General features: G+C 33.4%; 1 protein-coding gene and 2 long non-coding RNA genes across 3 annotated transcripts in view; 1 reads left to right on the forward strand and 2 right to left on the reverse strand.

Moving 5' to 3' along the window:
* Positions 1–22,085, reverse strand: part of gol (ring finger protein goliath) — a 180,913-nt gene extending 158,828 nt beyond the window's left edge. Inside the window, exon 1 of the mRNA XM_088225244.1 lies at positions 21,688–22,085. The gene's annotated coding sequence lies outside the window, so the exon portion shown is untranslated. The remainder of the gene's footprint in view (positions 1–21,687) is intronic.
* LOC148282330 (uncharacterized) lies at positions 426–1,784 on the forward strand. Its single transcript, XR_015822120.1, has 2 exons — positions 426–1,140; positions 1,472–1,784. It is a non-coding gene; the product is annotated as an uncharacterized LOC148282330 (long non-coding RNA).
* On the reverse strand, positions 1,931–3,816 carry LOC148282331 (uncharacterized). The gene is made up of 2 exons (XR_015822121.1): positions 3,368–3,816; positions 1,931–3,286 (listed from the first exon to the last, which is right to left on the reverse strand). It is a non-coding gene; the product is annotated as an uncharacterized LOC148282331 (long non-coding RNA).
* Positions 22,086–23,514: the final 1,429 nt, after the last annotated feature.

Genomic DNA, 23,514 nt, shown 5'->3' on the forward strand with positions numbered 1-23,514 from the left:
AGAAAAATCGCTGTGGTTTTAGCACGTATTCGCAAAAATAACTGTTTCAAATGTAATTATGAGGTCGCCAGCATCGCAACGCAACCATCACTTATAATATTTATTATAACAACTTGGACTATTATTGAAGCAGCGAACTTTAAACCGGATTCTCCGTGCCGTTTGCCAATCACTGTCATACGGAGAATTCAATACTATTGTTTGAAACATGGACTACTTAAATAATATTATTCATTTTACAGTTATTTGTTTATAAATTTGAATAAACCACTATAAATAATCATAACTTCAATAAAGACACTGGATTAAAAGTACTTCATGTTGAAAATAAAATATTAAAATTAGACAACTTAGAAATCTTAGAAATTAAAAAAGCGATTCATAATTAGAAAACAATAATTAATAACCAAACAAACAATATTTCTTTTAGGGCCTATTTCACCACCTCTGAGTAAAGTATTGAATAACTAACCATCACATAACTTAATCCGATGATTAATGTCCCGATTACCGAGCAACGGTTTCACGACCTATGAGTATCCTCTGATTTGCTAAATAGATACTTTGTATGGCAACGTCGCATTTAAACGGTCTAGGCTCACGTCTGATAACGTGACAACGTCTACTGCTAGCTTTCATGTGTTGTTTATTGCAGAGATAATGTAGAACTATTACTAGTTGTTAATTGTATTCGTTCATTACTTTGGGAGTCGCACGTGTTTTTTAAAAACTGCATTATAATGGAGAATAAGCGCGAACGGAGTGTAAACTTTAGTGTTGAGGAGTGCGAAGTACTAATAAGTTTAGTTTTGCGCCACAAAGATGTGATAGAAAATAAAAAAAGTGACAATATATTGTGGAAAGAAAAAATTTCCGCTTGGAAATCAATAGAAGCGGAGTTTAACGCGTGCTCCAAATCCAACCATTTTCGGTCTCACAGGACTTTGAAAGTGAAATACGACGGGTTTAAGAGATCTGTCCGAAAGAAGAGCGCATTGATTAGGGCAGATCTCTACAAGACTGGTGGAGGACCCTGCACGGCGGTTCCCCTAGACTCAACGGAAATCAAAGTCATGGACCTTATAAGCCTGAGCGCCCAAGGAATGTCGACCATATTCGACAGTGACGCGGATTTTCTAAGTAAGTAAAACTGTTTAAAATTATTTCTGTAAGACAAAACAACTAAATGCATAAGAATATTATTGTATTATGGTTTTCTAATTTATGAGGTGGAAGGGGGGTACAATAATGATTTAGTAGGTGTCATATCTAGATGCCGGTTATGTTATAGATGTTTCAGTTTTTAACGCTCTGACAATATTATGATAAATCCAGCATTATGTTTTCAAGTTTTTTATTGCTAAATTCACTAGAATTACTAGAATTTTTCATAGTCACTGGACTATGAAGCAATTGAAGTTGTATTATTTTTAACAATACTCCCCCCCATTTATTCAATTACTTTTTTCAGGTGACAAACAAGGCACAGAGGAGCCACCTACCTTGAGCGAGCCAACAACTGCCCCGCAAACAGTTGAAATGGATATAGAGGTGTTATCTTTGCCATCCACCTCAGCATTGGATGCGGTAAATTTAAAGACTCCTGAGGATTCACCCTCAGTTGGAGCTGATTCAAAGAAGCAGTGGGATTCTTGGAGTGTCCCACAGCTCCGCACTCCGAAGCATACGGCTCTGAGGAAAGGTGGAAAAGTGACAGATGCCCGGAGGGATTTAATATACCTCCAAAAAAAAATTTTACTGGAGGAATACGAGGAAAAGAAAAAGGAATGGGCATTTAGGCAACAGGAGAGAATAATAATTATGGAAATACACACTACAAAACTAAAACTACTTTTAAAAAAAATAAACGATTGATCCTCTTGTATAGTTATTGTATATGTATTGTTGTGTAACGTGTTATTATTTCTTGTAATTTACTATTTTTTTCCATGTAAATTATTATGGCTCAACACAGGTACAGCCTGAAAAGTCATGAGTTTATGAATATACTGTGTAAAATGTAAATTGGTCATCGTTCATCCCTTACATCTATGTTATGTAGATTCATGTTTTTATTTATCCATTATAATTTCACAGGTATGCCTTTTAAGTTCTGTAGCTTTGTAATATAGTTATATTGCAATAAAATTATATAATAGATAATAAAAGATTATTACTACCAATTTTAGATTCTTTTATTTCATTTTCCTTTTACACATGATTATTTAACAGGGTGGTGAAGTATTCTAAAATCAGTCTTCTTCTTGGATCATTATCCAGGATTTCATTGCCGGCAACTTCTTCATCTATGTAATCCTGGTTTCTTTCATAATCGAATTGGTCATCATTCATCCTTACAGCTATGTTATGCAGCACTACACAAGCTGTGATGATTGCTGTAGTGCGCTCCACAGATAGGGTTATCCGCCTTCGCAATACAGGGAATCTACTCTTGAGGACACCAAAACACCTTTCAACAACATTCCGGCTGCGAATTTGTGATTCATTGTAGAGGTTCTCTGCTGGGGTTGTTGTATGTGCAAGAGGTGTAAAAAGGTAGGGCTGGCTTTGATAGCCACTGTCACCTAACAGAATGCCATTGTCAAATTGCTCAGCCTCAAACTTGGCTTTTATCAAAGAATTATTGAATATAATCTGGTCGTGGCTGGACCCAGGCCACCGGGCAACAACATCTCTTATGATCAAATCTGCATCGCAAATGGCTTGAACATTAATCGAAAATACTCCTTTTCGGTTTCGATACACCTCGGCATTTGTTCCTCCTGAAACCGATAAAATTAAATCAATCTCGGTTATGGGAGAAAAAGCATAATTAATGTGCAGGAGAGTACATAGTGACATGAATTATGTATTATTTAATATTCAATAGTAGTTAAATGAAAGGTCATTTTTATCATAATGCATTGTTATACTTTTAAAGGCAGTATAATATGATTATTTAATGTATGTGCTATCCTTAATTATTATGAGATAATATATAAATAGCATACTTGGAGAAATTGCAATATGCGTGCAGTCTATAGCTCCAATGACCCTCGGGAAACGTGCCAAATTATAAAACCCCTGTTTTAAAGGACCCAAATCTTGAGGAAAGCGAATGAAGGTTGTCCGGAGAAGTGCTGTGGCCTCAGAAACTTCTTTTATAAATCGGCATGCAGATGATTTACTCACACCACTAAAATCTCCAGCAGACAGTAAATACGAGCCCGTTGCAAAATATCTCAATGTCAACAGTAACTTGATAATTGTTGGCACAGCTTTATTCCTGAAATGATAACTCGTTTTATTATAGTTCCTAGAGTAAAAAAAATAATATTCCATAATTATGTAAAGAACTTCTACAAACCGAGTGCTTCTGGAACGAATTTGATGTTCAATCAAAGTATGGATTTCATTGACAGCCTGTTTTGTCAAGCGAAATCTTGACCTGAAGTCGACTTCATCTAACGTCTCGAAGTAATTTTCTCTAGGCCTATAAACTTTTTTTCTCCGAATTTCAACCATTTCTTCTTCATAAAAATCGTCCACAAGCTCTATCAGTTCCATAATTTATAAAAACACTTACTTTCCAAACTAACAAATCGAAACACAAACCCTCTTTGCCGGCTGTCAAATTGTTTTGCCGCCATTTTATTTTTTCTCTAGGTTATGATTAGCAGTTAATCATAGGGAAAAGCTTTGAGTAGTTTACTCAGGGACTTACTCGCCGAATAGCGCTACTTAGCGGTGGTGAAACAGATTATTTGTTTTACTCGACGAGTAGTTCTAATCAAGACTTTACTCAGAGGTGGTGAAATAGGCCCTTAGTCTTCTCCTGTCTTACTACTGGGGTAGTAGTGGTCATTTATTTATTTAACACTTTATGTACATATACAATATATATACATATAAGAAGGGGCATATTGCCTTAAGGCAATTTCTTCCTACCTACCCAAACCGTTTAGTTTGAGAAAATTACAAATACATGGACAAATTGAATCTTACAATTTTATACAAAAATTTGAAACAAAGATTAACAAAATAAAAATATATAAAAAAATGAACACTATACTATGAAAAGAAGAGAGGGGATGGAAAGGAAAGAAGAAGGCTAAAGGAACAATTTAAATATTTAGATAGATAGTCATTCACTGGTTATTCTGCTATTTTTTTAGAGTAATATTAATTATAATTGTAATACTCATATTTCAATAAAAAAGTAAAAATGAATGTGTTTTTTATTGTTTTCTTTTATTTTATACGCTTAAATAATGAAATGTATACCTTTATTGTGGATTTCACTACAAGCTGAACCCTTAACGATCATTCATTGGTGCTTTGACCCTAATACTCTCCAGCAGCGAGAAAATTTGCTTCTTAAACATAGTTTCACTCATGTAAAATATGTCGATCTCCTAAGTGATTATGTTCAGTTGCATGACTGGTCTTCCTATTGGCATGACCTGTAGCTCAATCTAAAATAACTATTGACGTGCTGAGCATTTGAGCGATCACAATGAACATGCTTAAATTATCGCAGTCATAAGTCAACGCATGTGTAATCTCTAAGTCAAAGCTCGTGTCAGTAAATTTCATTTCAATAAATTTAAAAAAAACTAAACAAAACAAACGTGGCTTTAAATACCGGTTTCAAAGCTAGACGAGTTTCATCGGCAGCATACTGATAATATAAAATAAAATAGGAAAGAATTCATTCGTTAAGTAAACCTTGAGGAAGAAGCTTGTCATTGAAACCGGTCGGTAGAAAAAATAAAAATTTGTCGTTAAAAACAAAGTTGTTTTATTTATTTTATTATTCTGATTTATTTAGTGTAAGGTATTGTTCCTATGAAACAAACCATTTGAACTTTTTCAAAGATGGTGAATGGTAATTATATTTATTTATTCATGCATTTCATAATATATATAGTTTTTGGTTCACTTTGCCCAGCTGTATGAAACAGTACTTATGATTTTCTTGTTGTATTACTGTAGAATGTTTTATTATTTAATTTAGTTTTTTACATTTATTCTTGAATTATTTAAACTTTCTACTGAATATGCTGTATAATTTTTAGGTACATTTTTTAAATATAAATATTGTATGATTTTTAGGTTAATTTTTTAAATGTAAATCTTGTATAATTTTTAGGTTATTTTTATTTTTAAATCTTGGGTATAAGGAAATCTATGTTTAAAAAAAAAACTACTTTTTGTCTTTGATCGATCCATATAACCGTATGAGTTTCTGTTGCTTTTGAACCGTTTTCTTAGCAGAGATAAAGGAGATAGCTATGTTTTAACTTAATATTATTATTAACATATTACAACAGAGCATTTAAGAGAAGGTAATATGGAAGTCTAAGCATCTACAGGGCTTATGACCTGTCAATGGCTGGTTTAAGTGGCCACTTTACACATTGTGTAACATTCACCATTCTGCCTTTATTTGAACATCTATATTCCTTCAATTCTTTCATCTGTTGATGTTTGTGAAGTTAAAGAGCTGAAACCTTTATTTATGTGGGTGAGAGATTATTATTATGTAAAATAACATAAGCAGTCATATTAACCAAAAATCGCAAAAATGACGGTGGCTGGTGTAGTCACGTTTGTTTTTTAGCGTCACAAGTTCCACCGACCATAATTTTACCATGCCGTGTGGATTGGGACGATGCGTGTGAAATGGGCATATATTGTAGCATATAAATCAGTAGGCAAGTCGCTGTTACTGCACGGGGTCGACGGTCTACAATGCAATTCCTTTTCCTAGCTGATAATATAATTCGAAAGTCGTTATACTGCCACATAAAAATGATAAACAACGTAATTATGATATTTGCTACCAAGCCGATGTCACATAAAACACAGGAAACATTATTTTACAACGTAAGGATAATTTGAACATTATTTAAACGTTTATTCACCTGCAAATATACGTGTTTCACTCCTGCCTAATCCGCAATGAACCGATTTCAAAAGCATCAAGAAAAATTAGAGCGGTAAATAGGTATTAAAAGGGTTCTCTCGTTATTAGAACGAACAGATAGCCCATGTTGTGATAGGCCTCGAGCATCAATTTGTCGCGCCCGCCACAGGCCTCGTACTATGGCCATGTGTGGCGTTTTTCATAAGTTTTCGTATGTTTGAAATTAACGCGCCCGCTGTCGCCACCGCCCTAGGCCCGCACTGTGGACGATCCCATAGAGGCTGGAAGAGCCATCTCAGGTAAACAGGCGAAGTGGGATTAATCAAAATATTGCGAAGAAGTGATAGAATGTGAATGTTTCTTCTGTGCGTGATACTGAGGCGGTGAAGTTGCGTGCGGTATTCAGTTATGTGGTCAAATTTGCGAAGATTAAAGCCCCTACTAAAGAAGAAATAAAACTTCACAGCAATTGATATGTAAGTTTTGTAATGTACACACATATTTATCATTGAAATAAAAGACTAGTGATACATTAATCCTCTAAAACTCTAGATGCATAAAAAACTATTTTAAGTATTTAAATATTCACTTTAATTCAATCAACCATGGGAAATATAAGAAACACTAGAGCCTCATGTCTCCATACAAAATGATTTCACCACTATTCCTATGTTTTAATATCCCTCTTCTTTCTTCTTCTTCAGCCTTATTCTCTCCACTGCTGGATAGCGGCCTCCTCCAAACGTCTCCATTCCTTCCTATCACCCGCTTTCATCATCCATGTTTTGCCGGCAATAGAGGCGATATCATCCACCCATCTTTTCTGTGGCCTACCAATACTTCTTTTTTTTGCCATGGTCTTCATTTTATTATTCTGGGTGTCCACCTGCCACCATTTTGTCTCGCCAAGTGTCCTGCCCACACTTTTTAATATCCGTATGCATTAAATTCTTCCATCTGGCTATCTTTTATCTGTTATTAAATTATGGTTTAATGGGAAACCAAGAACTAGATCCCAACCGTCCATGCGCTATGTAGCTGCAAGACGTGCTGGAATATTTATTGTACAGCGCCTGTAAGCTGATTTTCACAAAAATGGCGCTATGTTAATTTTACCACAATAGTAATACCAATCTGTTTTTTTATTTTTGTGAAGTTAATGCCTTGACGAGAACGGACGCAGCAGCCTCCTATAACGAGCGTCTTGAAAATGCAGCGGTGGACTTGGCTTAGACACGTGCTGCGCATGGCTCAAGAGAACCTAAACCCAAGTTGCCTCTTCTTTAAACCTGCGGGCTCACGCCGTCCTGGAAGGCCGTCGATGACGATCTTTCGACTTTATTCGGCGGAACTAAGGGGCGCTGGATTGCCGTAGGAGGAGGCGAAAGTGCTGGCTGGCGATAGGATCTCCAGGAGGAAACTGGTGACGTCCACAGTCCACATGCTCCACTAGAAGCGGATGTGGAAAAGAAGAAGAAGAATCAACAATATTTTGAGTTTATCCAAATAATTGTAGACAAGGACTGGATTCAACTCCTTAGGGAGCTGTTACCTATTACAACAGAGATGAAGAATGTTTTAGAGAAGGTAATATAGAAGTCTAGGCATTAACAGGGCTTATGACCTGTCATTGCCTGGCTTAAGTGGCCACTTTACACACCGTGTAACATTCACCATTCTGCCCATATTTGAACATTTATATTCCTTCAATTCTTTCATCGGTTGATGTTTGTAAAGTTAAAGAGTTGAAACATTTATATATGTGGGTGAGATTCATCTAATTGAATTATTTCACCCACATACTAGGCAACGCCTGAAATTTTTTTTTTTCTATTTCTATACTTTTTCATGGACCAGGTGGATTTATCAACAATATTTTGAGTTTGTTTAAATTTTTGTAGACAAGGACTGGATTTAACTCCCTGGGAGCTGTTAATTTTATTATATTACAACAGAGATGAAGAACATTTTAGAGAAGGTAATATAGAAGTCTAGGCATCTACAGGGCTTATGGTCATTGGCTGGTAAAAATACGGGCAGAATGGTGAATGTTACAGTGTTTAAAATGGCCACTTAAATCAGCCAATGACAGGTCATAAGCCCTGTAGATGCCTAGACTTCTATATTACCTTCTCTAAAATGTTCGTCATCTCTGTTGTAATATCTTAAGAAGAAAAACGCCTTGACTTCCATTTATAACATGTTCTCCATCTCTGATGTAATATGTTAATCATAATAACTTCCTTGGGAGTGAAATCCAGAATTTTTGTAAAAACATTTGGACAAACTCAAAATATTTTTGATCATATTTAATTTTGACGAGGTCGGGAATCACACAAAAGTTCACGCATGGAAGCCAAAAGCGTTAGCCACTACTTTACGCGCAATGAACTGTCTCGTATAATGATGTAATAACTTATATTTACGTATAAGTTATTAATTTAAAAATACTTGGTACACTTCCACTTATTTATTTGACCAATTAGCGCTTTTACCCTCTAATGGGCATTTTCAGACCGGTGAACATTATACAGTGTAAGGATAATTCATATAAAACTAAATATTATCTTAAGTGTAGGTATATTTAAAAATAAGTTGAAAAAGACGCAATACGCAATACTTCAATGGAACAGAGTGAGACAAATTATTGAAACATGTATTGGCGGTGTACTTTAAGAGAGGATTCTATTCTATGAAAAACATTTAACTTTTTTTTTTTTTTCCTCTTGTTCCCGTTATTCATTTTGCTTATGCATACAAAGCTTTTTTCCTGGTATGTATATTTTGCACAATATTTATTTTTCACGGGTCTGAATCAATTCCTTAGTTAATTTTTTTCATTTTTGTAACTATGGCCTTTAGAAATTCAATGTATTTTTCGGAAGAGGCTTAATTTTTTATTACTTCCGCAGGGTTTTAATTTTTTTTATTGTTTTATTTCAATGTACAGGGTCCCCTTAACGGGGCTAATAAGGGTGAGTTTTTGAATTATATCTGCTGATTTATGAAAATTCTATCGCTATTATTATTTATCCTATTTATTTCTAAAATTTCTAATCTATGTCACTTTTTACCTTTTTATATCACTTTTAATTAATGTCCTACATGTAAAATTTTTATGTTTTTATGATTCGTCAAAATTATGTTTTAATTCATTTAAGTTTAATTTCAAAGTTCATTTAAGTTTAGTCATGGAGATATTTTGCAAGGTGACTTCGGTCGACGTTACCATAATAGGTTGGAAATAAGCTGAGTACAGACTTTAAACTAGGCTACTGATACAAGATAGCAGTACTCGTATACTTCAACAAATGTTATAATTACTAACTAGCGTGCTCCGTTTTGAGACAGGCTTATGAGTATAATTAGCGACATAAGATTCTTAAAGGCCATTAGCTCCGTTTGTCCGAATCCGGCGAAATTTTTTAAAATCGCTCAGGTAATTCATTGAACAGCGTAAAAAGTCAAATTATTTGATTTTATTTAATGCACAAAATACACAATTTTATCATAGAGCACAATTTTATTATTTCATGTCCCGACTTGTTAGAAAATTCCGCGTTAAGTCAGGACTCTTCTATATATAAATCAAAAACACTAATTAACATATTAAACAATATACAAAATAATCAAAAATAATATACAAAATAATAATAGAAAAATATAAATAATAAAAATTTATACATGTCGAAAAATGGAATGCAGAAAAGTTATATAATAATACATGGCAATATGTTATTAATAATGTTTAGTAATTTTATACTTCAATTCGGTAATTAATTGATAGTAAAAATAAATACAAAATAATACAATAAAGTAATAACAGTAACACATCTATATATATCTACATAATGTCCCCATTTATATATTTTGAATACAAAATTTTGTGACTTCAAAAAAAAACTTTTTGAAACACTGTAAAATTAAACATTTGTCAGTGTGTAATAAGTTTATGTTCGTTTAAATATGTTTATTTTATTTTGTCAAAATGTTAAATTGGTCAACTATATTATGAAAATCCCTCTCCTCCACTCTATTTCCTCATCCCTTAACCTTCTTACGAGCTCTTTTTTTCTCATGTCTTTTATAATATATTATTTTTCTCTTTACTGTGTAACATGTTCTCTCATTATATTTGTGAAAAACTTTAACTGGATGTATGTACTATTTTTTATATTTTGAATTCTTATATGACAACTGTTGTTTTTCCTTAATAAAAAAAATATATGGTAGGTATGTAATTTAATAATGATAATAATAAAGTTAAAATACATGTTTACAAATAATTATGCATCACCATTAAGTTTATTCAAAGATGATATACATATATACTATATACGTATATTGATAATAATGAAGATAGCATCGATATTATATTTTATTCCCGAAGCAATCTTATACAGTGGTCTCTACCCCCCGATAAAATCAAATTATGGATCTTCACCTTAAATATAGACGTTGTTTTAGAGAACTTAATATGTTCATCCAAGACGTTGAACACTCTTGGAGCTATGTATGAAAATTGTCTCCGAGCAAACACCGTACGTGTTCTCGGTATTAAATAGTTTAGGTTACGCGAAAACCTCGTACGGGCATTCTGTTGGATGTTTGAATGTTTGTCAGGTTTGATTCGGTCTTCAGGCAAATGGGTGAGTAGTTGTACCTACAACATTAACGAACATAATTTAATATGAATATTTATTTTACTTAGAAATAAAACACAACTGATACATTTGGAATGACCAGTGACCGGTTTCATCGCTTTCGAGACATCTCCGAGACCGATACATTTACTATAAAATGAAGTATATTCATTTTTAAACTGACTTAAATTTATTTTCTTATTTAAAGATTTTTTTAAGATTCTTCTCATCGTTTCTTTGAATCCCTTAAAATATGTATGTGTGTATTTATGTTTTTCCTTTTTAAAAAAGTGTTATTATTATTTTATTCTATTTTTACATCTGAGCATGTTTTTCATTATTTATTTTAATTCTTAACTTTTAATTACTTTTACAAATTTTCTTCATTGTTTTTCTTTAATTTCAAAATAACTTCTATTTATGATTGTGTTCCTTCTCTTTTTTGTACTTTAATTAATAACCTTACATATAATTACTTTATAATATGGAAACTTCACTGGTCCATTAGAGTTAAGTCTAACTGTGTAAAATAAAATAAAAACTATGTAAAGCTAGGGTTTCCTAGGACAGCAGTGCCCGTATTTTAACGGCCGTAGTGAACGGTGATGCAGTGGACAGCCGTCGTAACGTCGACTCGAGAGTGGTTTCCGAGGTAAACGGTGTTAAATAGTGTTGATAATACCGTTTTCCTAGGAAACCACACTCTAGTCACCGTTACGACGGCTATCCACTGCATCACCGTTCACTACGGCCGTTAAACTACGGGCACCGCTGTCCTAGGAAACCCTAGCTAAACTGTACTGTATGTTTCCTAAATTGAAGAAAATAATAATAATAATCAATTAGGATAAAGAATCGTAAATACGAGGGTTGTCCGTAAAATAAGTTTCCCTATTTTTTTCTACAATGAAAACCATTTTTATTTACAGCGAGCAATACATCATTGGAAAGCTTAGACTTTCAGCTATTTTTCTATATTTTTCTCGTTGACTTCGATGCACTTTTTCATCCGGGTCACCATCTTCTTGATTCCCTGGTCATAGAAGTCTCCCGCCAGGTCGTAAAGGTAGCTCAGAACCTCTTCTTTCAGCTCCTCTTCGTTTGTGAGGAGTTCTTGGGCTCCATAGTCACTGGGGACGAGACGTGGGCCCACTACCTCACACCGGAAACAAAGGAACAATCCAAACAGTGGAAACATCCGCAATCATAGGCATCGGCGATTGCGTCGGGGATTTACACACAAAATTTGCGCCTTAAAGGGCCCTTCCATTATCTTTACAAGTTGTTTTTTTAGTCTCAGATTTGAAGATTTTCGTCGTGATATTCGACAATATGTTTGCGTTATCAGTTTGAACAATATTTATCCGAGACTTTGCGCCCAAAAATACAAGACGAAGAATGGCTACAGCGCAATAGGTCATTTGCCTTGAGACACCGATAAATAATGTAATGGTACTGAGACAAAATCTAAATTTCAGGATCGTGACTTGAATCAGAAAGCAAGGGGGTTATGTAAAGGAGGAGGCGATAGAACGATGGACCGAATACTGCAAGATATACTTTTATTTGTTTATTTTATTAGACCTAATGTGAAATCAAGTAAGGGTCAAAAAAGACACTTAAAATCCTTTACTGTACATTAGTGCGAAGCAACTTAGAATATGCATCACAAATATGGAATCCTATGTACAATGTGCAGATATCACGCATTGAAAATATTTTTTAAAAATTCGTAAAGTTCATGTGTTTCCGGTCGAAACTTGAGTTTAAATCCGACCAGTATATTTATATATGTAAAAAAACATCACCTATTGCCTCTGCAAAAACGTCGGGAAATAGCGGATATAATTTATTTACTTAAAATTGCCTCTGGTTCAATTGACTGTCCTGAACTACTATCCAAACTTTTTATCAATGTTCCTTCCAAAGTCTTAAGAAATAACCCTCTTCTCCACATACCTCTTGTTTCATCTAATTATAGGCAAAATTCATATTTATGGCGAACTTTTAATAATTTTAATGTAATAAATAAATCATTTAACATAGATTTATTTGAAAATAATCTTAATAACGTACGGCGTTTGCTTTCGAAATATTCGTAATATTTTTTCTTTTCTTTTGATTTTACATTTAATTACTATTCATTTTATGTTCGAGAATCTTTTTTAACTCACTTGATGCTACTTGTGAAAACCTGTAATTGGCTTATTTGTTATTTGTTTTGTAATATATATAAAAGATAATTATAGCTGTTGGTTATCCAAATAAATAAAATAAAAATCACTACAGCCCTTACAGGGCACTGCAGATTGAATAAACACCTTACGCCTGTCTTATGGCAAAACTTATCAATGAAACTTCTTGGTTTAGTTTTACTTTTTATTATTTTGACCAACGAGCGCTTTCGCCTAAGTAGGCATCTTCAAGACTGGTGAATTGTTTACAACATTTACAGTTTTTATACTAATCTTGGAAAGGCTACTGGAAGAATACAATAGATATCAATAAGTTTAAAAAATGAGTGCTGATATTAGGACACATTTTTTTGTCACTAAAAATGAGAAAGTTATTGTAAAAGCATAGAATTAAGAATAGTCCAGAAGGATCGTAGAATCATATTTGAATACATCGGACCGTGTCCAATAATTCCCCCACTCCGCCTTACTTTCGCCGCGTGCATTCGTGAAGTCGCCGGGTAATGTTGCTTGATGGGAAAAAAAATCATAACACAAATGTACGGTAAAAAAAAGTAATCAACAGATTAACAAATTCCTCTAAAATTTTACTGTGCACGCGGAAACATTGATTGACACAACAGAGTAGATAAGTAAAGGGTCATTTAATAAGAGTAATTGAATTAATGAACTTTGAACTTAAAATATAAACAAATTTTATTTGACATAAAACGGATATTTTTATATCATGTTAAATAATATTTGTTATTTTAAAGATAATGCCGTTCAAATGTCCCACACGGCGTTGTTTAATCTGAGGTCTAATCTTCATTAATTCTTTCATTAGATGAGCAAAGAAGGGTAAAAAAATTTACTACCCTGGCAACACTAACGAAATTTTCCATTTTGTTTCTTCGACAATCTGACAGATGGAAAAATAATTCAATTTTTAAGTAATGCATTTGTTATATACACATTTATTTTCAAATTACAGATGAAATGTGATGGCATCCTGTTTCTTTAAGATTCTAGCAGTATTTCTAAACTTTAAAAGGGCACAACACGGCATAGTTGAATTCAAATCAGGAGTTGCGTACTGAGCGCCGTCTATAAAGAAACTAATGGGTCAAAACGTAAACCTACTCATTTATTATTAGTTGAGTCGCCTTCTGTTTGATGTACGTATACTGCGTAGGTATGCGGTTTCTAGACTATTCTTAATTCTATGTGTAAAAGTTATTATATTCAATAAAAAAATAAGGTACCTATTTAAATCTGTTTTTTTTAAATTAATTTACGAAACAAAATAGTTACAGTATATGGCCACAGATGTGGAAACAACTACACACATTCATAAAAGAAGCCGAATCCTCGGGAGATCACTGGTTTAACCTGAGGATGTTAGAGCTCTCGCCCCCTACCTAATAATATACCATTTTGTCAATTTTGAAGTTTAAAGCAGGTAATTTTTTTTTAACATACAGAAGATTTCTATTTTTTTTATTTCAATTATTTATAATTCTTTTATGTGTCCAGATCGGAGAAGAATACAGCTCTGTGTTTGAAATTTGGAACAGAACCTTGGACGAGCGTTTTGTGGCTGGCGCATTCGCCTACCATTATAAAGGTCCTGAGTTCGATTTTTGGAAGGATGGACTTAAAATATTGATTTTGAAGAATTTTTAATTAGATGCGGACAGGGAATTGATGGTGGTAAAAAAAAAACTAAAATTCTTTCGGAAGCCGACTAAGGACACAGTGAAGAGCCCCTTTATTCCACGAACACACGCCAAATTTATGAATCATTATTTTATGCATCATATTTTTTACATACCCTTATGATTCACGGTTCAGCATTCATAAAAATGTATTTACGTTTATTTTTCATATTTCCCGCCGCTTCTGAATGCTCAATTCGAATTCAAAAGCGGCGGGAAGAATGGCGGGTTATGTATAAAATATAAAAAGCCAGCCAGTTGCAGTGTGGCGAACTGAACGAACAATAATGAGTAATGAGTAATAATGTTCCCGTGGAGGTAGGGTATGTATTAATTTAGTATTTATCTTGTGCCTTGTGCACGCAGTGCATATTCCGTCGACGGTAGAGTGCACTGGCCGCGTGGATAAAAATACCCACGAGTTTATTGTAGGGCGAGTCTACGTTCGAAATACAAATATATTTTGTTGTGCTTTCTCGTTAATTCTTTTTTCTTATTTAAAAAAATATGTTTTGCATTTTTATCTTATGGTAGTAAACTCAGAGTAATAATTATCCAGAGAACCCCTGAAAGCTCTATTGCATAGAACGAAAGCGTACCAAATTTTTGGTTTGGGATTTAGTTTAACAACAAACGTAATTGACGGTTTCGGTTAGCGCTCGCAATTGTCAACCCGTGTACCAACGGCCAGTTGTATTGCTGTAATCTGTAGCTAAGTTTGTGGTCAATAATCATGTAATGTTTTTTCGCCGTATGGGCGACTCTATTAGGTTATTTCTCTAAGGTAGTAACAATATGAATAAAACAATTGAAGACCTCGTTCTAAAACATCAAATGTTTGAAATTTTCAAAACAGTCTCAGGTTTGATTCTTGACATCGTGGACACGAAATATTTATATTATATTTCATAGTCCCTGGACTGGCACCTGAAGCGTACGACTGGTCATCTTGCCTTCAATGCAACAAAAATTATCAAGATACGCTGCGATTGCTATGCCCTATGCTCTATTAGGTACGGAAAGGTAATAATGAATGAGATTTATTATAAAACATTATTTTGTATTTATTTAAAAATTTATTCAGCAGCTTTTCTAAAAATATCCGTCAAAAATCAGTAGAATTAAATTCAATGAAAATCGCGACATATGAAATTGAAAATTTTAAGAGCGACTCGTTTATTGACAAAAAAAACTTGCTTTTTTGTTTGAATGAAACCGACAGAAAGACCCACGGTCTTTAAAACGGTTTCGGGTATGTGGAGGAATGTACTTTCACCCTATATTATTTTTTCGTGCCGTGTGGATTTTTGCCATGGCGTGAAATGAACCATCACTTGGCATATTTTAGGAAGAACGTTGTTGCTTTTAATAGAATAAATATCATTATCGGAGGGCATTCTGCAATATAATGACACGAGAACAAATAATACATAATTAGTTGTGATAATATTAATTATTAGCTTCGCTGGAACTTTAGACGCCATTAGCCCAAGTGTTGCGTTAGAAAAAAGATAAAAGCCATTGGCTCATCATAATAATATTCACGATTAGATCTTTAGATAAATGCGGTTATTAACACTAAGTATTAGAATTTTAATCTAGGTCGACTAACGACTTGCATAATATAATACAATGCACGTATAATATTTTAATTACGGGCGCATTAAAAATAGACTTTCATCCCTGTTTTTACAATTTCATACTTCATTCGCTTCCATACGTAAAGATCGACACCAGGCATCCATTTTGAATCTTATTTCACTGCCAATGATGAAGAAAAAATATTTTCTTACAGGCGGTAAAATTTAGACTAAGTTACTTGAAAATCCATGAAAAAAATAGTGACTGCGCCAAAACTATACTTTGTTGCGAATATTTTTACGTCTAAACAATCAATGCTGGAGAAAAAAAATACCAGAAAAAATAAGTTGTTAAAAACGAACTTGTTTTAAATTTATTTTATTTTAATACGGTACCACCGGTTTCATGTACCAATAAGTAAAACGTCGTATATTAAAAATGTTTTTTTTCGTAGGACTTTTTCAGTGTACAATACAAAATATAAAAATATAGATTACACAAACATCACTCTGTCAGATTTAAAATTTACACTAAAAATGCATTATGTAACTTAGTAGACATTATAATAATAAATATGTACATCTCCCTTCCCCTCATTATCCTCTCTTCGAGCATTCTTGTCCTAATCCCGCCCAATTTACAGTAACTTAATGTTCTTAAATAAATATTTAAAAAATATTTGATTATTGAGTACATGAAAAAAACATTTTTATATCTATAAATTGTATGTATTTATTTGATGTGTAATATATTTTCTTTACTAACTTTGTATATTATGTGTAAATCTGTTATTAGTTCTGAGATTATACACTATATCTGTTTGTTTACTAAAAATATGTATGTAGAACTATTGATTTCCCAAATAAAATAAAATAAAATAATTAATAACCACAAAGTTCTTCCACAAGCCTTCAAACATAAATTTTATAAACAAAAATATTTTTTACAAATAAAATCTGTTATCATTTTTAAATATGAGTAGATGTTTTTATGCGTTTTTTTCTGAATTATTAGCATACTCCAAAATCTAAATCCACCAGAGAAGGCAACGGGAAAGCACTCTGGTCATCTTTTCCCGGGAATCACTATGGCGAGTATATCCGATAAAAAGGGTTAAGGACATGTTCCGGTCGCGCAGGACAGACAACAGACATGTATTTGGCCGTAGTGATCACCAATGTCGGAGAAACCTGATAAAGCATTAAAAGAAGAAGAAAAAAAAAAAACTTCTAAAGCAGTCAAATTTCGCCTTTGCAACGTTAATTTTCGTTTCTTTTTGTCGTAATTATCCCTAATAAAGAAAATTGTAAAAAAAAAATAAGGATAATTTCCAAACCCCTCATAATGCCCTCAAAAGGGTGAAGCTTAAATAAGAAATATGATACACTTTCCATTTATTTTCTACTGATGGAGTTTCGTATTGCAAAAATACGTCTTCTCCGTATTTTCCCCCAATTCTTCTCTCGTTTCGTTAATATAAGAGGGGATGATAGGATTATTAATGGAGGGCGTAATTGTATATTGTTACCTTCTAAGCGTTTCTGATGAGGAAATTCAGAGTTTTTTAAATTTTATTTGTAAATAAACTTGTAGGAATTGTGGTGAGGTGGTGATGGACATAGGATACGAGGTTGCTGATTAATGAGTATTTATTACGTGGCTAATAAATAATGAATTATGTCGCGCGAGTGTCTATTTTAAATCCATTAATTTAAATTTTCGAAGGTATCGATAAAACACAGGAGTTTCGGTACGGTTATATAAATAAATTGGGAGTAAACCACAAATACCATCAGCTGATCGTAGCATTTTGAACTGGCTGCACTTGAACTGCATGCTAGAACCGAGTGACTGCGTTGAGCTGAGTCTTCGGGCTGGCTGGGCTGCCTGACTGGGCATTACCACGCCCTGTGGTCTCTTTATAGGCTACGTTCCTTTGTTCTTTACGTTTACATTGTAGGAACGATGTTAATGTACTGCAGGACGATGCTCTTGTCGTTATGCGCAATACTGTCAGACTTGCATAATATGTGTTATTGCATTCAATATAAAACGTTGAGTTTTTTCTTGGAGTCTTTACACTATATTTCAGGTGAAATTATTTAGCACGTGTGTGTGTCATCGATCAATGGACTATGACCCCACAGACTAATAAACTAAGCCAATTTTTCTTATTTTTATTTTATATATCTATTATCAGCGTTATGATTTTTTTAAGTTTTGTATTTCTGAAATGACTCCGCATGTAACGTCAGAGGTGCTCTTCCGCTTATGATCGATCAGTTCTGCTGATCGGTCTGTGGATAGTAAGTAAACCGGATATCTTTCACAGTTCTCTTATCATCGGCTCTTATTAGTTTTTATTAAAATGTTTTATATTATTTTTTCGTACATTTTCAAGAAACTTTGCTGCACAATTTAATGCTCTTATTTTTACCGCGCGCGAGAAAACATTGTTTGTATCCAATTCCCCGTGGGGCTGAAGTTCATTTGAAGATGTAATTTATTCCCGTGGCTTAAGAGGATATGGGGTCGAGCGCAGATTGACAAATAGGTATTCGGATATAGTTTTTCTGTCACTCTCTTGCAGGTGCCTCCCCAAATGCTGTGAGAAAAAGACAATGAGGAATTCCAGCCCAACCCGGAATTAAATTTTAAAAATGTTTTCGTGTACACGTGAATATTAAAAAAATTTGGAGTAGGATGAAATATCTCAAAAACGCACGCAAAAATAAATAAAAAATGATAAAAATAGTATTCATTTTAAAATCGTAAATAATGACGTCACTCCTTATATCTACGTGTAGTGTTTCCGGTTTCCGCTTTAAAGCCCCCGCAACGTTTTGACCATAGAAAAAAGAGTATAATTTGTATAATTTGACATTTTAACCAGAGATTATGTCAACTTTCTAGGTTTTTCTAAATCGAAACGTTCGTAAAAACCACCATAACATAGAAATGAGCAAATTACGATCAACTAAATGAAGTAATCAAAGCAATATTCCATAGATTCTTGTCAGGTCAGTGAAAGTAAGAAAGCCAACCGTTTCATGACGTCACTACTGAAAAGTGACACTGATTATAGTCATTTGGCGCGGTATTTGATAAATGTAACTTTAAAAAATCATATCTTTGTAAATAATGCACAAAAAAAATATTTTTGCTTAGTTAAATAGTACGCTAATAGAAAAATAAATAAATTAGAAAACAGTGGAATTCCTCATTGCAATTCAGACTGATTAATCGCATTTTCTTTTCCTGTACGAAAAAAAATCAAAAAAGATTTTTTTCTCAATTGGTCCGGCTGTTGTGGTATATTTTACATTGCCTACTACCATATACCCTCTTTCCTCCCTGCTGACAAGCCTCTAAATCGAGGCTTAGCGGGTTGTTCTTTTTAACAAAAAAATACATCCATTTAAAAGTGTGTTTTTACACTGAAATCTCTGTTTCTTTTTTCGATAGAATGACGTTGGCTGTTTTTGATGTAAATAAACAAATGTGTGATTAATTAATCCATGAATGAAAACGGCGTAAGACTTGACGCTAGTCAAATTGAGGACATTGAACGCTCCAAGGGGATCATTGCTTTAGCGATTTTAATTAAGAAATATAAATGGCGGTATATCTATCCAATGTCCATGTCACAAGATAAGGTGAAGTGATTTGTTTTTATTTTTCCGAGCCCTGACCTCTGGATATCTTAATGTATAAAAACTTGTCATTTTAAATTTCATTCCGCTTATTTTATTGTAGTGAAAACATTAAGAATAAATATGGAATTTTCATTGTCAGTGGGTGAGGTTTTTGTAACTGGTGTTGCCAAAAATATCAAATATCGGGATACATCGATCCACAGAGAAATGGGTGATATAAAAACGGGAATCTTAAAAGTCAAAAAGAGATGAAAACTTTTAGAAAAGTTAAAAAAGAAGTCTTAATCCCACGAGCACAGACACAGACACTAAACTTAACACATTAATAAGACTATGTGTAAATATATCTAGGGTGTTCATTAAACCCTGTCAGATCTTAACAGTAATTAATGTTAAGGATCTGGGCGTTAAATTTGTGAGCACCCTGACATTTCATGATCACATAGAGACAATCAGATGTAAAGCATTGAAGATGTTAGGATTCGTTCTGTGTACTGCCAGGGTTTTCGAAAATACCCGCGGACTGAGAACTCTTTACTCGAGAGTGGCTCGATGATTTGGGGGCCACATAAACTGAAATACTCTCTTATGATAGAGAAAATCCAAAAGAAGTTTCTATACCTAAATATCTCTACATGGGAGAGTGCGGGTATTATCCTCGGCTCTACCCGACCGAGTTTCTCCAGGGCTTGTATTCTGAACGGAATTGCGCGCGAAGAAATCGCTCTGTTAGCGTGTATTAAGTACACAAATACGCGTTAAAAATGCGTTTCTTTTGCGCGCTTTTGCGTTCAGTTGTAGCAAAGTATACCCCTGGGTATACTTTGCTACAACAGTATAGAGACTAGAAGGAATGTGTATTTGACTAAACATTTTTATCGATTGTTGCGCGGTATGGTCGATGATTCTGAGATTAAGATGAGCATTGGTTTGCATGTTCCTGATAATTAATTACCTAAGCGAACGCCTACATAGATTGATTCATATTCCGATATACAGGACCAACCTGCTGATGGTTATGCCTGTTGGAAGGGCTACAGCTATGCTGAATAACATCGCTCTGGATGTTGATCTGTTCCATGTAGCTGAAGGGGTTTTCCGGAGCAAGATTCTCCTACTATTTTTTTCGGTTTATGTATTTTTTGTCTTTTTATGTTATTGTCTTGAATTTTAGTTTGTAATTTATGTTATTTAAAATAAATGAATTGAGCAGGCTGAGCCATGTTAGATGGAGACTATCATAAACAGAGAACACTCCGTTTTCATTTTACATCAATTAGTTTTATATAGATTCCCCGTTATTAAGTATGTATACTAATTTTTTGCAATAAATTTATAAAATAAATAAATTGAAATTGTATTATCTTAGGTCTGCTTTTTTCATTTTATTTTATTTTTTTCCTATATTAAAAATAAAAATAATCACCACTTGATTTTAACTCAATAGTTAACATTTGATCCGCTCACTTTTTTTAGTTGTAAATCTATTCAATGATTAAATTTAATTATTGGTTGATTTCAAATAAAGAAATAGTAGGCGATGGGTAATTCAGGGTAATTAATAAGGATTTAATATTTTATTGTTTATATTTATGTATAACCATACTTTTTTTTGAATCGTGGTATAAATGAATATCAAATCTGTTGAAATTCATGGTTCAGTAGTATTTCCACGTATTTCACGGTCTTGATTTCGTTTTTATAAGTTTTACGCTTTATCGACATTTCAACTGAGATCCAATATAAAATATTTTTAAAATATGACTCACAGCTCACGAGGAATAAACATTCAATAATGAACGATTGTTATTTGTAAATTATGTGCAAATTTCTCAACACAAACCAGGATGTTTTATTACGCACTATATAACAAAATGCAAGTATAGGTAACAATAATAATAAGTGGGTAGACACTCGACGAGAAAGATGAACGCAGGCAAACAAAGAAAATAACATTATGATTGGCCAAGTCGAATATCCACTTACCTCAATTAAACTCTATAAAGGTGGCTTGTTGTGTATCCATCTAGTTAACAGGTGAACACATTTGTAAGATTCAAAAACAAGAAAACTACACGGTACTAGATACTACCTAACACAGGGCTTTTGCGGGCACTGGCCGCTCAAATGTCACGTAGCCGAAACAAAAACGTCTCGCTTTCAGCGAAATGATTATCGACGTTATAAACTCACACTATAGCAGTCACCCATTAAAAAATATACTTATTTATTCGATACGAATGCACTAGGCGTGTTTTTATTGGGTCTACTGAATATTGTCGTAATAATGACAGAGCACCGGCGAAAACAACCGGCGACACACTCCCGTCGACGCTGTAAACTCAACTGAAGTTTGCGCGCATTCGACTCAATAAAATTGAAAATGGCCGTGACGCCAACAGCTGTTCGCCAGGTGACAGCTTTTAACAGCCAATGATGATGATGATTATTATTATTATTATTGTACATAATCCATAATAGGTGATAATACTTACTGAAAACGTGTGAAAACAAACAAGAAGCCATATTTTTACGGAATGTATTAAAAAATTAAACTTCACGTGATTTTCAAAACAAAAAGAAAACCTACCGTGGAACTAAATCTCAAACAACCCCGTATCGAATCTCCAACCACCGCTGTGGGTAGTTGGTTTTCGCTTTGTTTTTATTTATCTTCTAGTTTAGCTGTTTTATGTGTCGATCTGCTTTTATTATGTATTTACATTATCTAATTTTGAAGTACTTCTATAATTTTGTATTTTAGCTTAATAAATTTGTTCGTTTTATATTTTTCTTATTTGGGTTTTATTGTTCACGTATTTGTAAAAACTGTATGGGTTAGCTACCATGCTTGAGGTCCCAGGTTTGATTTCTAGTAAAATTAAATTAATTATGAAATATTGCACGACTGAACAATGTTTATTTTTACTGTAATATTACTTTCAAGCCACAAATGGTTGAAGCAAGCGTCAGTTGTTATGGTGATGCAGTGCCATATGCACAATCCACTGTATAATATATTACTATAATATAATTACTAACGTGATGATTGATAATCTAGATAACCCCAATGTGACGAGAGTTAAAATTAATTCTTAGAATATTCATTCCAATCAAGTCGTCAAGTAATTGGTATACCACTAAATAATACAATGTATATTATTATAGTTTGTACAAAACGAATTGTTTTTCTCAAACTAAAGAGCACCTAAAAATTCAATGAGAGTCACGTTCATTCATCACGTGTATGCGGATTATAAATCCATAGGCCTCGTTTTCTCTCTTTAATAACGAACATTTATTTGACATGTGATTTACAATATGGGGCTTCTATTTCACACATGAAATAACAAAAGCTTATGTGCTTGAAAGTGTAATGCGCCATTATTTTAGGGAAAATTTTAAATATTTTACGTTATCTCTATAACCCGTAAAGTTAAGGGTATCCAAGAATTGTTTCCAGTCATCAAAGACTTCGGCACACAAATTAATGCCGTGATGCGTGCCTAAGAATATTATAAATGCATACATATTAGATTGCGAAATTGGAATTTCATTGCACACAAATATTTTTCAGAATGATGTCTCAAATAATACGAGTTATTTTTATTTTTATTGTGTATTCTCTTCTTTAATAATTTATTCCTTTTATGGTAAAAAATAAAAATAAAGTATCTTTCTAATTTTTTAGACAAATAGCAATATTCACAATAAACATGATATAAGTAATAACGGTGTCCTTAAAATAATGAAATAGCAACAGAAGTACTGTCGAAAACGACTTTAGCTAAAATTGTACGAATTCCGATAAAT

Source organism: Micrasema longulum, unplaced genomic scaffold (genome assembly GCF_059751315.1).
Source record: "Micrasema longulum isolate JH-2025_06_02 unplaced genomic scaffold, ASM5975131v1 h1tg000340l, whole genome shotgun sequence".
NCBI lineage: Eukaryota > Metazoa > Arthropoda > Insecta > Trichoptera > Brachycentridae > Micrasema > Micrasema longulum.